General features: G+C 45.8%; 1 long non-coding RNA gene across 1 annotated transcript in view; it reads right to left on the reverse strand.

Moving 5' to 3' along the window:
• The window catches only part of LOC309854159, a 56431-nt gene that overhangs the window by 25240 nt on the left and 16097 nt on the right, over window positions 1-15094 (reverse strand). Inside the window, exons 4-6 of the long non-coding RNA XR_014306102.1 lie at window positions 11216-11341; window positions 8979-10115; window positions 8694-8852 (exon numbers count right to left, since the gene is read on the reverse strand). This is a non-coding gene — a long non-coding RNA (uncharacterized lncRNA). The remainder of the gene's footprint in view (window positions 1-8693; window positions 8853-8978; window positions 10116-11215; window positions 11342-15094) is intronic.

Below are 15094 nucleotides of genomic sequence, written 5' to 3' on the forward strand. Positions count from 1 at the left end.
GGCACCCCTTCCAGGGCCTTTAACGGCAGGAATGCCTTCCCAGGGAAGGCAAAGCGGTGATCAATAGCGATTTTTGTTGAGGGACGCCTCCGGTCGCTTTTGACACAGGAACCTCTGACATATCCTGCGTGGGACGCTACCCAGGAGTCAGGGGGGATTTGGTAATGGACCTTCATTACTTTTCTGGAAGCATGGCCTCAGTAGGCTTCTTCAGTTCCCAAGGACTCTACCTTGGGGTGCCTTTTAACCCACTGGAAATAATTTGGATTGCAAAACTTAGGAAAGGACTGAGCTCCTGTAACACTGCATGGCCTCAGTGGGACCTATCAGTTAGATCTCCTCTGCAGGAAACAGGGCAAATGGACCTAGGATACCTTCACCGCTCATACCTAGGCCTTCATTGCTCTATACCAGGACCCCAGACTAAGGGGCTTTTGCGAAATGTGTTTGCCCAAATGAGTCAGCTAGTAAACTTTCTCCTGACATATTGGATGGTAATTACGTAAATAAGCCTTCTTCTAGTAAACCCAGGTTGCTGGGTCATCCCTAGCAAAGGGGACTCTGGCTTTATTTCTTTCTGTTTCTCCTAATAGATGTGGGGGCTTCTTCCTCACTCACTTCCCGTGTTAATGGCCATAACTGGAGCCAACTGGGGTTGGTCTAACTCGAGACAGAGACTATAAGGAATATTCCCAAGCAGCTGCCGAAACTCTCTTTGTTTCGGGGAAGTTTCCCTGTGTTCTCTGGCCTGACTTGGACTGCCTAACCCCTCCCCCCTTGCTGGTGGGAAAGCATGGCGTCTGCTCCTCTGTTGGGGCTTATGAGCTCTGAAACCGGGAATCCCTTCTCTGCCTCCTGGCAGCACTTTGTTTCCTCTGTTTTCCCCTTCTGTTTCTGCACCAAGGTGCGTGCAGCCTGCATGACTAGCCTCTAGATCATGCACCACGGCTCCTTCTCTCTTCACTGTCAAGGAGCAAGAAGAACACCCCCACTCCAGATCTTCCCACGCATGTCTCAGGTAAACATTCAAATTGGAGTGGGCCCAGGTGGAACGTAAATCGCTATTGAAACTAAGTTAAGTTTGTTGGTTTAATTAAGATAAGACCTGTCTTTTAAGTTTACAGCAGTAAATGTGAAGCTTTATTCTATCGAAGTTTACTGAAGGTCAAATAAGCTTATGTTACTTGTTAAAATTTGTTAGCAAAGAAATGACTAAACTGATGGTTAATTGTCTGTCTCAAAGTTCTAATGGGTAATTGCTGAAGTAGCTTTCAAAGTCTTTGATAACCTAAAAGTTTTAAAGTTTTGCTTGGATGACAAATGGAATTAAATTGTGGACATCAGTATCTTAACCAAACAGGATAAAATGCTAAGTCATTAATTACTGGATGTAGGTTTGTGCTTTTGACTTCTTACTGCAAAGAAACTAAGAGTATTTAAATCTGTTGGTAAACTTGTTTGCCACTTAACTGATTCATAAATTTGCCACCTGAAGAATTCTGTGGTAGCAGTTCACAATTGGTTAATAACTAAAGGTGTTTCTAAGAATACAAAGTTCTGCTTAGTGTAACTAAGACTGATGGAAATAAAGGAAAACTCTGTATGTAGGAAAGTAGGAGATATGTAAGAAAGATTTAAGGAATGGGAATACATTTTGTTGAAGGTAAAGGAAGGTAATTTTGTCCTAAATGAGATGGTTGTTTGGAAGGAAATGGCTTGGGACAAAACCTGAATGCAAAGGAAAGTTGTAGAAGGTTTGTGAAGGGAAATCTTCAGAAAAGGAATTTTAGCGATGGTCAAGAATGGATTAAGATTGAAATGAATGGGTTTTAAAGGTACATTGGTACAAGACTGAAATTCTCTGTTCAAAAGGACAATGTTTTCTTAGATCAATTGATCTGCTGTTAAGAAAATGTAAATGGTTTTCTCTTTGCCAGCCCAGAAAACCCAGTTTCTATGTTTTGTTTTATCAGGTGTTCAACATCCCTAATTATATTTAGGCATGTGCTTCAACACTTTCTAAGATTTTAGGAAATGTTGACAGGATTTAAATTGTAAATCTCTTTAACTCAGGCTTTTCCTTGGTATGTGAAGTTGCTCATGAAGTACTACTGAACCAATGATAAACCTTGGGTTACATTTGGGAAAATGCTATAACTATTCTAGAGATTCTACGCACTTCCTAAAGTTTTAACGTTTTGAGAGATCATCGCTTGATACTGTAATTATGAAAATGTTATGTATCACAGAAATAACCTGATTTCCTTGCAGCTAAATTGTAAACTCCCATGTCTCTTTAGCTCTAACCATATCCATTCTGAGTTTTTGTCATTTATAATTGTTTTAATTCTCTTGTAAAATTATCTTCAAGGAGATTCCTGTAAAGGACTTTCAGGACAAATATAGATATTTGATATGCTTGAAAATCCTAAAACTGAAATGGGTAAGAATTTCCAGAACTGACTAAAGCCGCATTCACCAGAATTAGTAACATGGGACTAAATGAACTAAAAGATTATAGTGTTGTGTCTCTTAATGTTTTGTCTTACTTTAAACATTGCTGGTTCTCTCTACTGTTTGCTCTTACAGACTAGGGATACTCCCTCCTAGTTATCTGTAACTTACAGAGATGTAAAAGTATTGATTTGCGAACAAATCAAAGCATTCAAATTTTTTTCTCTATCTGAACCCTCTGAAACCAAAAGGTCTTAGTAAGTATTCTTTCTTCCGTGGCAATCAGTCATTTGCATAAGTTCAATAAGAATCTGTTCTCCTTGTAACAGGAAAGAATTGGAAAGACGGGTTATTTTACCAAGGCTTTGACTGGGATGTCATATTTGAAAAGACTCAGATATGACCAAACAGCTTTAAGGAACTAAGGTTGACTTTATGAAACCTGGAGCCATAAAGCCCCTTGGGACTGTTGGCCTGATACCTTGCTTACAGAGTTCCCAGCAGCCCCACCAGGTGAGTAAAGAATGTCACTCCTTGGTAGGCGCAGTCTCGGGAAGAGGAATTCGCCCAAAGGTATTGCAGGCATGCCTCATGGCAAGTACAGGGCTTGGCTTCTGGCCCGGAGAGGCTACTAAAAGTTCAACCTAGAGATTCCTTATACAAAGTCCCAGCAAAGCAGATTCTAAAAGATCTATTGATCACACTCACTGTTCTTGCTGAGCTTATGTAAATAATTAGGCCAAGTTTGTTAAAACTGGACTTGTTTCACAAGTGAATTAGTCCTGATTTGGCTATCTCTGTAAATGAGGGTTATTTTAGAGAGAAAAATTGTTTTAGTAACACCTTTATGGATGTTAAATTCTAGATTTGATTGTCTTTAAATGTTTGTTTACCTAAGCTAAACAATTAGAGGTAAACTTCAGAGAAGTTACACAATAGCTCATTTAGATGATCTTCTTGCTTTTTTATTTTGTGGGGATATTAGCAGACCCCACGGCACATGATTAAACAACTGGAAAAATGGGATTGATTCCCCTACAATTGTATAACTTAACTAATACCTTATGTGTGGCTGGGATAATGAAATTGCCTAAAAGCCAACCTATCGCACTCCATAGGATTAACTATGGACTTGTGGAGATAATGGATGACCCCACTTTCTTTATGATTGGATTGAATGATGCATGGGGGACTCCCCTTATCTCTCGACAAGTTTTCTCCCACTTGGCAATGATCCTCTGTAATCAGGATATTGTTGAGGCTAGACCACTCAAAGGTCGTCTTATTGGTTTCACCCCTTTGTCATATTTATCCTAGAGGCCACCTCTGTTGAGATGCAATTGCAAATAGATGCTTTAGCAAAAACTAGAACAGCCTCCCTCATAAAAGGAGCCTCAAAGCTCACTATGGGACAGTCCTTGACTGTAATGATGTCACATCAGGTCCAGATTTGTCTTAGAAGCCAAAGGCCACCAATGGATGATGGAGGCCAACTTATTAAATACTGGGCTACATTAACAGATATGCCAGAAATAAAACTTGTCAAACTTTAAACCTAGTTACCTGTATGCCTGAACCTGACCACTGTACTTCTTTCTCTATAGAGCAAAAAAGGTTATTGATCTTGCTTACTCTATCTGGCCAGATTTAAGATGCCCCTGTTAAAAATATGAACGACAGTTGGTTTTCTGATGACAGTAGTTTTCATAGAAAAAATAAAGAAAAGCTAGGTGTGCCATAGTGCTCACTAGCACTTTGCAATTGCCAAAGCCTAAGAATTAACATTTATACTGACTCCAAATATGCTTTCCTGGTACTACATGCCCATGGAGCTATTTGGAAGGAAAGGGGAAGCCATAACTCCCCAATCAAATATGGGCCTAAGTTCCAAAACCCTCCTTATCGCTATACTGAAGATGGCATATGTCAGATCCGGGATACATATCTGTGGCTTACACCCACGATTGGACGGCTCAGTCAGAAGGCAATTTTATGCTGGGAACAAAGAAATCATACGAGTGGTACTTGGGCAAATAACACACGTTATCTGGGATGGCTATCACTAGAAGTGTGTTCCCAAGTAATAGTACTCCAGGCTACTGACCGGTTTGCTACTGATTGGGCAAGGTGACCTGGCATCAGATGGCCAGCTCCAAACGGAAGCCACTGGATATGTGGAACCAACCTGTGGCCCTGGCTTCCTCCCGGGTGGATAGGTCGCTGTACTTTAGGATTTGCCTGGATTCATGGGCGCATTACTAAAACCATCACCACTCCAGCTAATCTCCCCAACTTGAAACAAAGATGGACACGATCTGTTTTTAAATGGTATGATCACTTAGCATCCATCTTTGTTCCATCTGCGGGACTAGAAGATGTCATATGGCATGTAGAAGCCCTTAATAAATATACTACAAAGGCACTCAATGATCCACTAAATGGCATCTCCCTCCTTAATACCAAAGTGTCACAGATACGCAAGGCAGTCCTACAAAATAGGATGGCCTTGGATGTGCCCAGGGTGGCACATGTGCAATCATCAAAACAGAATGTTGTGTGTACATCCAGACTATCACAAAAATGTCACATGACTAATAAAAGATATGAATACCCAAATTAAGGCCCTACAAGATCCTTCTCTCACTCTCTCAGTGAATGGTTAAGTTCCTGGTTTGAAGGAGGACTATGGCCGAATCTCCTTTTCGGGCTTCTCATTCTTATCGCCTTATTAACCTTAATATGTTGCTTTGTTCCATGTTTCTCTACTTGGTGCCGAGACTCCATTGCTGCAATGACTTCACCACGACAGATGATCCTTACCACGCGCAAAGACACTCCTTCACTGTCAGCGCTGGATTCGGCTGCCTCTGCCTTTCGTAACTCCCCTATACATTCCTCTACTGATCAATATTGACCCCAGTAGGTAGGGACAGCTCTACGCCCCTATTCAGCAGGAAGAAGTTACAGAAGATGAGACCTTCCACCTTCAACCACCTTAAAGATTTAAGGGTCAAAATTGTTCAGGGGGGAATGATGAGGGAGCAGGAGGCTGGCTGAGGACAAAGCAAAAGCTGGCGCCTTGCACCCCCCCCCTTCATCCGCTCCCCTCCATATGTGTAGCATCCCTCAGGCAGCCCTGACTGCCATGAACAATAAGCAAATAGTTAACTTGCAGAGCTCACAATCCTGCTAGACCGGAGTCTCCCTTGGCTTACAAATGTTCTAAATCTCACTAACAAAGACGATTGATAGCAGGATTGTGACACCCCACCAAAAAGTCTCCCAACTATCTTAATGTTAATGACTGGTCTAAAGACAACATTGATCCAGCAGCAAGGGCAAGGCCTCCGGCAGGCCCGGAACATCCTGGCACCTTGTAGGCCCTCTTTAACATATGAAAACTCCACTGAAACCTCCCTTCCCCTCACCTTCCCCCAACAGCAGGGTACATAACCAACCACCCCTCACAACCCGGGGCGGCAGCTGCATCTCTGCCTGCCCACGGGCCCTGTCCCCGTGCTTTAATAAACCACCATTTTGCACCAATGACGTCTTAAGAATTCTTTCTTTAGTCGTCGGCTCCGAACCTCCTCACCACACCGAACCTGACTTAAGGTTCTGGGACTTCATCATGTATGAAGGAAAGGAGCAGACAAGTAAGTAACAAAAAAGGGAAAGAACTTGTTACATTTTTCCCTCAGGTAACTTGCAGGTAATAGATTTTGGGGTAACACCTGTCTCCTGGTTGTGTCAAACACCCACTCTCTCTTCATGTTCCATTTCCTCGTTCTAGACATACAGGGTAGCCTGCTCTAACCGTTGCAAAAGTCAACTGCAGAACCTTAAACAATTCTTATTACCTTGCTTTCTCTGCATATACGTATATGTGCATGCATACACGTTAAATATATGCACGTATATGTAATATATATGTGAATTTGACATATCAGGCATGAAGCAAGCTACCAGACTTTCTTTAAAACATGGTTAAAATCAGGATGGAAGTGGTCGCAATTTAGATCATAAAATTAAAACATTTTGTAGGGCGCCTGGGTGGCTCAGTGGGTTAAGCCACTGCCTTCGACTCAGGTCATGATCTCGGGATCCTGGGATCGAGTCCCGCATCGGGCTCTCTGCTCAGCAGGGAGCCTGCTTCCCTCTCTCTCTCTCTCTGCCTGCCTCTCCATCTACTTGTGATTTCTCTCTGTCAATTAAAAAAAAAAAAAAATTTTTGTAATATTTTCTGTAACAAGGATAACCTGTGATATGTGACCACCCCCCCAGACAGCTGGTGCCTCTGTTGGGTAAAACGCATGACATTTCCAGATCTAAGTATTGCTTTCAGAAATGTACTGATTGCTGTCTCCACGGACATTAATCCCACATCAGGTGGGATTAATAAAACAAAGCTACCTCAGAACTGCGATGATTCAGGAAAGGTTGTCTAACTTGGCATTATTATCCATACAAAACAAATGATACGAGAATGGTTATAACATATTTAGTGATTTTATGGGGAGAAGTTAAAAACCATTTTACAACATAAATATGTAATACTTGAAATGCCACATCTTTAAACGTCCTGCAAATATCGCCAACCCAAAACAGAGCATCCACGCTCCTGTAATAATAATCACTAAAGTTGTCTTTGTTTTGCTAATTTTTATTTGTGTAAAAACACATTTCTCAACTTTGTGTTATTAGGAAGGTAGACTCCTCAGGGCAGAGGGATTTTATTTGGCAGATTATGATAACTTAAATAGTCGCCCTAAGGCATGGGGCTGTGGTTGTGCTCTGACCCGGGTCTCACACAGCTGCTAGGCGCAAACCCACCATCCAGAAGGAAGGTGACCGGCGCACAGGGAACCTGACCACAGCCGGTCCTGCATCGGGCAGCGCCCATCCCGCCAGCGGGGATGCTCCCCCTCTCCGCCTTCAGAAACGACTTTCTCCGGTTTGTACCGAGACACACTGCCTTTGGCTCGGACCGAATAATTCCTTTTCTCCAGAGACCGCAAGTTCATCAAGTCCGGTGACGGACCGAGTGCTGGGGACCGAGTGCAGAAGCCCCTTCCCCCCTGGGGTCCTGGCGGCGGTCGCCGCCCCCATGCACCCCTCTCAGATGCGAGCTCCCTCTTTCTCGGTCTTCCTGGTCTCACCCGCAGCACACGCTTGTGTTGTGTAAACGTTTTGTAAACCACTTCCTCACAGGAGCTCACCGTCTGGCGACCGCCCCCAGCCCTGACACACTCTGCGTCTGACCTGGGAGTAGAGGGTCACCCGTCTCCCGGCTGAAAGGCAGACGCGGGAGGCAGGGACTGCCCGGAGCCAACCCCCAAGGACCCCGGAGACCCTGTGAGTTCCAGAAGCTGGCAGAGGCGGGAAGGACCCTCCCCAGAGCCTTCAGAGGGGACACGACCCCGCTGACACCTTGAGTGTGGACCTCCGGCCTCCAGAATGGTGAGGGGACGCCCGTCTGCTGTTGCAAACCCAAACCGCATAAACACGGCCGGCGGGGACCACAGCGACACGAAGTTCAGGGGCTGACGGGGACTGCAGCCCCCACCTCAGCTCAGATGCATCGGCCAGTTCCCTTGCCAGCCCATGCTCAGCTCAGATTCCTAAAAGCCTTTTACAGATAAAGGCAGGTTAAAAAGACGAAGAGGACCCACGTGGCCGCCGTAATTCATGTTCAGTTAGAATTCTGTGAAATGCACAGAAACAGAATCATCTCGTGGCTTTTTCTCCTAAATTCCGTGATGACCACCGGAAGCCCACAGAGAGAAGGGTCCTGGAGCTGACTGGGACATTCTGGGGAATGTTGTGCGGCCCTTATGGAACACAGGCATTCCTAAAAATTAAGTGGGTGCACAACACTGTAAATGAGCTTAATGCCACTGAGCGGTCTACTTAAAAATGGCTCGAATGGTAAATTTTTTTGTTAGGTATGTATTATCACCACAAAAATGATAATCAAAAAAATTAAATACAAACTCACAAATAAATTATGTTTAAAAAGAAGGAAGTTCATCCCTCCCTGCTAACGTCTTTCCTCCCTACTTATTCTACCACATACTACTACGGTCTACGCTCTTGAGGTCATTCATGCTCTTGTGTCTGCACAGCAGGAATGAGGTAGAAACACCTGCTGTTGTGCGTTTCTTCTGACCTCAAATTCAGTGACTTCACCCTGGAGGGGGAGTCGTCCGCTCCGGCTGCCAAAATGAGATGCTACAGACCTGGCAGCTGACGTATCAGGAATTTCTCTCGATTCTGGAGTCCAGGAAGTCCAAGATCAAGATGCTGGCAAGGTAGGCTGCATTCTGAGGTCATGGCCTGTGGCGTGTAGGCGGTGCCGTCTTGCTCTGTGTTCACGAGGCCTTCCCGCAGACTGTGCACTTGGAGAGAGAAAGAGAAAGGAGCACTCCGCTGTCACCTTCTCTGAGGACCCTTGGGGCGCCCTCTCTGAATGCAGCCACACTGTGGGGCTAGGGCTTCAACACCTACCTTTGGGGGATACAAACCTTCCGTCCACATGGTAGTAGTTAACTCCGTACTGTGGGAGTTTTGACACCATGAAATTGGCAAATGCTACGAATCCGGGCTTCTTCTCTGGACGGCTGTTTGTTCAACATGTACTGCCCTCCACTGCTCTGAGGGGAAGGGTGACAATGGTCTCCTCTGTGAGCATCCCCTCTCTGCTCCCCGCCTGGGAGCGCAGCAAGGCCGGGGGTCAGCCCCTGCCCCCCAGGTCTTTGCTGTCTGCTCTCACTCTTCTAGAAGCTCAGTTGGCATGTGTGTCGGGTTGATCAGGCGCTGGAATGCAGCGAGGGGCCGTGAGGAGGCGGCTGACAGGTAAGGAAGTGTCAGTCACAGAACACACGAAACCTGGGACTGTGACAGAGGCCGACTCCACAGAAGGCAGGCGGTGTGGCAAATGCCCTCCCTTCCCCCGGCCTGTTTTCTCATTGGCAAAATGGGGAAAACAGCCACTTCCCTTAAAGGGTCTGAGTGGGGACAGAACGAGGCAACACAGAAAACAACGCATAATGACAGGAAAGTCACAGGGATCCTTACTGTCAGATCCCCGCCCTGTAAAGACAAAGGCTTCTCTGCTTCTCTCCATCCACACCAGTCAGCCCTGACTGCCTCCTGCGCCAAGTCGGGTAACAGGGACCCAAATCTCCACAAGCCGGTCTGTCCTATTCTCCTCCCTGTGCAGCGGGAAGACCCAGTAAAGGGAACCCGGGCTGTAACATGGGTCAGAGGCCTGTCGACTGCTGTCTCTGCATGGGGAAGTGGCACCGTGCAGAGGCCCAGACCCCACAGCCCAGCAGATATTTACTGGCAGTGGGACCATAAGTGACGTTCATAACCTCCCATGGGACCTCGGTTTCCTCTTGTAAAATGAGGATCTAACAGACCCTGCCTACCTCTTGGGGTCTGAGGAGACTTTACTACTGGTTTAGAATAAACTGGATTTGGATCTGTTTGGATCAAGTGTGGTAAGACACAAACACACGGCAATGGAGAATGTATCCTCACAGATTCCCTAGAAACAGGAGGCACAGGACTCTGGGTGGGGCCACGCTGGGAGGCACCAAGGTCGGTCAAGAGGCCGAGGAAGTCAAGGGCAGACAGGGACAGGAGCCTTTATCATTCTGTAGAAAAGACCAGACAAATCAGGATAAGCAGACTGGAGGACTGAGCAGTGGGAATAATTTCAGCAGGTTCTGCGGATGAAAGGCTGTCTGGGGGGAATGCGGCAGGGGAACAGTGGCCTCCTGGAGCGTCACATAGAAGAGGTGGTTTGTGGGTTCTACACTGGTTGGTGTGCTCCTGGGGCACCGGGGTGGCCCAGTGGGTCGGACATCTGCCTTCAGCTCAGGTCATGGTCCCCGGGTCCTGGGATCGAGTGCCCCATCAGGATCCCTGCTGAGAGGGAGGCCTGCTTCTCCCTCTCCCCATCTCCCCACTCATGCTCTTTCTCATTCTCTCTTAGGTAAAATCTTAAAAAATTAAAATAAAATAAAAAGAAAGGCGTGCTCCTGGGCAAGTCTTTGCTATCTCTAGGAACTGGCTAGCACTGCAAAGGGCTGTCTCCCCCCCGTCAGTGAGGCCCCAGATGTCAAAGCATCAAGAATATAGCAAATGAGCAAAACACCCAGCACCCAGGAAGTGGGAGGTGGAAGGCCACCTATCCTAACATTAACTCTGGGGCCTCCCTCTACTTGCTTTACATGGGTGAGTCTTCCCTTCCCGGCTGGGCTCTCATTTCTGGAGGGCTCACTGCGTGCCTGCCCCCAGCCAGGGCAGGACAAACCCTCTCTGAGCCTGGCCTCCTCCCTCTGATGGAAAACAAGAGGAAGTAAACAGAGTGCTGATGTCAGCCTTGGCACAGGAGCAGACTGTGCAGAAGGGTAGAGATCAAGATCGGGCTCTCAGTTTCTCTTTCTTCCCTGTTCTCAGAGACCCGCTGTCGTCTTTCATCACTCCATGGCCTGCCTCTCCTCACACTCACATCCCTGCTGCCTTTGTTTCTCCAGAAATTGACCAGCGGCTGGATGAAAGCAGCACTGGAGGGCTTTTGTAGGAAGGGCTGTGGGAGGAGACAGGAGGTGGGGGAAGTTAAGCTGTCGCGGGAGCTAGGAAGAAGGACCATCATTTGGGAAAGCACCAAGCTCACAAGGCACACAGACCTGTGGGCGGTGGGCTGGGGTGGGGAGGGTCAAAAAAAAAAAAAAAAAAAAGACACACAGACCTGAGCATGGTCCAGACTCCAGACCTTCCCAGTGGAGGGAACTGGAGCGAGTGAGGTGACCTGTCTGGGCCTCTGTTTCTTCCTTTGTTGGGTAGGAATTAAACTCCTTTACCTCACAGGATTTCCCTGAAAAGGAAAGGGAACAGGCAAGAGAGGTCCTTAAATTCCATGTCCTTGGACTCAAACTTCAGGGCAGTGGTTCTCAAACTTGAACAGGATGGAGTGGGAGGTACGTGTGTGTGTGTGTACGTGAGGTAGGTGTATATCTAACTTTTTAAGGAATGGCTTAATATTTGCACCTCTGTGCATTCCCACCAGCAGTGTAAGACATCCTCAATTGCTCCATTTCCTTGTCAACACTTATTATTGGCTGGTCTTTCAGTTTGAGCCATTTAGCAGATATGTGATGTGATCTCACTGTGGTTTTCTTTCACATTTCCCTTGTGACTAATGCTGTTACACATCTTTTCATGTGGTCGTGAGCTGTATGTCTCCTTTGACAAAGTATCTCTTCAAATCTTTAGCTCATGTTTTCAATTGGGATTTTTTTTTTCACAAATTTTGAGGGTTCTTTGTATATTTGGGATACAGATCCTTTATGAGTTATGTGATTTGCCAATATTGTCTCCCAGTCTGTAGTGTCTCCTTACATTTTCTTGACGGCATCTTTTGAAGAACAGATTTCATTTTGAGGGGCTCCAATTTGTCAGTATTTTAATACTTCTGGTGTTGAATCTAAGACATCTGGGCCTAACCCAAAGTTACAAAGATTTTCTCCTGTTTTTTTTTTTTTTTTGCTTGACTTAATTTTAGGGCTTACATTTAGGCTAATGATTCATTTTGAGTTAATTTTTGTAGATAGTGCAATATATGAATTGCTGTTCATTTTTTTAAAAGATTTTGTTTATTTATTTGACAGAGAGAGATCACAAGTAGGCAGAGAGGCAGGCAGAGAGAGAAAGTGAGGCAGGCTCCCTGCCGAGCAGAGAGCCTGATGCGGGGCTCAATTCCAGGACCCTGAGATCATGACCTGAGCCAAAGACAGAGGCTTAACCCACTGAGCCACCCAGGTGCCCCTCTCTATGAATTTTAGAATTGGCTATTCAATTTCCACAAAAGAGCCTGCTGAGATTCGGCTGGGATTGTGTTCTAGGTACATATGAATGGGGGGAGAATTGACATCTGAACTGCATTGAATACTGTTCATACTTAGGTATGAAATCTCCATTCATTAACCTTTAATTTCTCTCAGTAATGTCTTATAGTTTTGTGTTCAGATCTTACACATCTTCTGTGGTACTTATTTCTAAGTATTTCATATTTTGAAGCTATCGTAAGTGGTATTATTTTCATTTGACTTCCATTTTTTGTGATTAGTATATAGAAAAACACTTGAGGGATGCCTGGGTGTCTCAGTTAGTTAAGCATCTGCCTTCAATGCAGGTCATGATCTTAGGGTCTTGGCATCAAGCCCCACATTGGGTTCCTTGCTCTGTAGGAAGTCTGCTTCTCCTTCTTCCTCTCCCTCTGTCCCAAACCTACTTGTGTGCTCCGTGTGTGTCTCTCTCTCTAATAAATAAATAAAATATTTTTTAAATTGATTTTTGTGTATTGCTTTTGTATCCTGTGACCTAGTTTATTGATTTTTTAAAGATTTTATTTGTTTATTTGACAGGCAGAGATCACAAGTAGGCAGAGAGGCAGGCAGAGAGAAAGAGGAGGAAGCAGGCTCCCTGCTGAGCAGAGAGCCCGATGTGGGGCTCGATCCCAGGACCCTGGGATCATGACCTGAGCCAAAGGTGGAGGCTTTAACTCACTGAGCCACCCAGGTGCCCCCTGTGACCTAGTTTAAATCACTTACAGCTGTAGTGGCTTTTTTGGTCAATTCCATTGGATCATCTACATAAACCATCAAGTCACCTGTTAATAAACAATTTTTCCTTCTTTCCTTCCAATCTGGATGTCTTTTGGCTCAATTCTTATACTCACGGGATTTTATTTTGTACAGGTGACTGAGTGATGACACAGAGAGGGTAGTGATACTGAAAGAAAGTTTTTAGAACTTACATTTCCTGCAGAGAATGAAAACGCCATGCCATAGAGGGCCACCTGGGGAAGCACTAGAAGAGGCAGAGGCAAGACCAAGGGGAAGGAAATGACCAGAATCTTTTGTGAGTTTTCCCCTGGCAAGATAAGCAAGGAAGGGGAAACAGTTTAGGATTGGCTAGTTTAATTAATTCCAGTGGGCTTTGGGTTACAGGTTACAACTATCTCTAGTTCTCTGGCACCTGACACAGGACTGACTCAGGGCAGAGGAAATATTGGCTTGGTGGATGAGAGTTAGATAAAGGAGGTGGTTTGGAGGACGGGTCCTGGATTAATTAGTTTGCACACGAAAGGCATGTTCCTAGGAATGCCCTTTGCTCTAAGATAGGCTAGTTTTGGGAGGGACCATCTTTCCCCAGTCAGCAAGGCCACAGGAACCAGAGCACCAAGGATGCAGAAAAATTTTTAAAAAGTTAATACAATTGCCCTGTGATGAATAAATGCCAAATTACATAAACAGAATCTAGGAAAACACGGAGCATTTTTTTATTTCTTTGTCTTGCCTTATTGCATGGGCTAGAAACTCCATCCCAATTAGTGGAGGTAGTGAGAGCTTACCTCTTGCTTTACTCCTGGCCTTGGGGGGAAAGCAGGAGCAGGGTTAGGTACTGTGGAGGGGGAAGGGGCAGTGATGGATGTGGCCAATGAGAACCTGAGAACAAAAACTTAGGAGAACTTGGGGGAATATCTAAGGTAGAATTCTCAAAATGTGGTCCACAGCTTATAGCTCTCTCTCTCTCTCTCTCTCTCTCTCCTCATCACATGGCTTCTGATCCCTCCCCTATGGCCACCATCTGAGCTAAAGAGTTGCATTTAGGCTCTGCCCATCTATGAATCACAAAATTCCAGGCCCTCCTCCCACCAGAAACCCCCTCTGTGAGAGCCACAGTTCAGGACTGATTACTGGACACTCTCATTGCTGTTGGGAGAAGGGAGGATGAACAAACCCAGAAACCACACAGTGTCTATGAGCAGAAGTCGTGCCTCACAGTTCCAGGCATCATGGGGATCCAGCTGGGCCCAGGGGCCTGAACAGGACATGAAATGTGCAGCTTGCATATAGGGATACCATATATGGGAACAATGGGACCCGAGGCACCTGGATAGCAGATACTCTACCAAAGTGTAGCTAGTAAACATGCCATGTTGCCCAACAGAATGGGCTGGGGCACCCACTAATGGGGTCCAGCCCCCTTCTTGGGTGGCCAGGCAAAAAGGAGACTGTCCAGCCAGGTCCCACAGCTAGTGAGACAGGGTGGAAATGGAACTCAGGTGTCACCCCTCAGACAGACCAGGCCACCCTCTAGAAGAGCTGCTAAAAAGGCAGTCAGTCCCTTGTCTTCTCTTTTGTCCGCTTTTCCAACTGTTACCATTCGCCCAACCACCTTCCACAGCCCAGAGGACTCCATGACAATAAGGTTTGGATTCTTGATGGTGCCTCAATTTACTATTGGTGAAAATACATTCACCACACAATATTTTAAAGCTGAAAATGAGGCAATGGGTGTTTAAGGCCTGGTCAGATAAAACCATTCCATGAAAATGCAGAATTTCTCTTCTCTGGCCTGGCAGGAAATGTAAGAATTGCAGACACGGGGAAAGGGCAGGGGCTGACCGGCTGGGCTGGGAGAAGAGTGGAAAAAAACTGTGAGATCTGGGGAAGAAACAGAAAAGGAGAAAGGAAGTCGGTCTGCTTGCTTCCACCTCCAGAAGACAAGACCACTTCCTGTGATGAAATCATGCTCTCCCACCATCACCAGCTACGCAGTCAGC

The sequence above is a fragment of the Mustela nivalis genome, assembly GCF_964662115.1.
Source record: "Mustela nivalis genome assembly, chromosome: 19".
Taxonomy (NCBI): Eukaryota; Metazoa; Chordata; class Mammalia; order Carnivora; family Mustelidae; genus Mustela; species Mustela nivalis.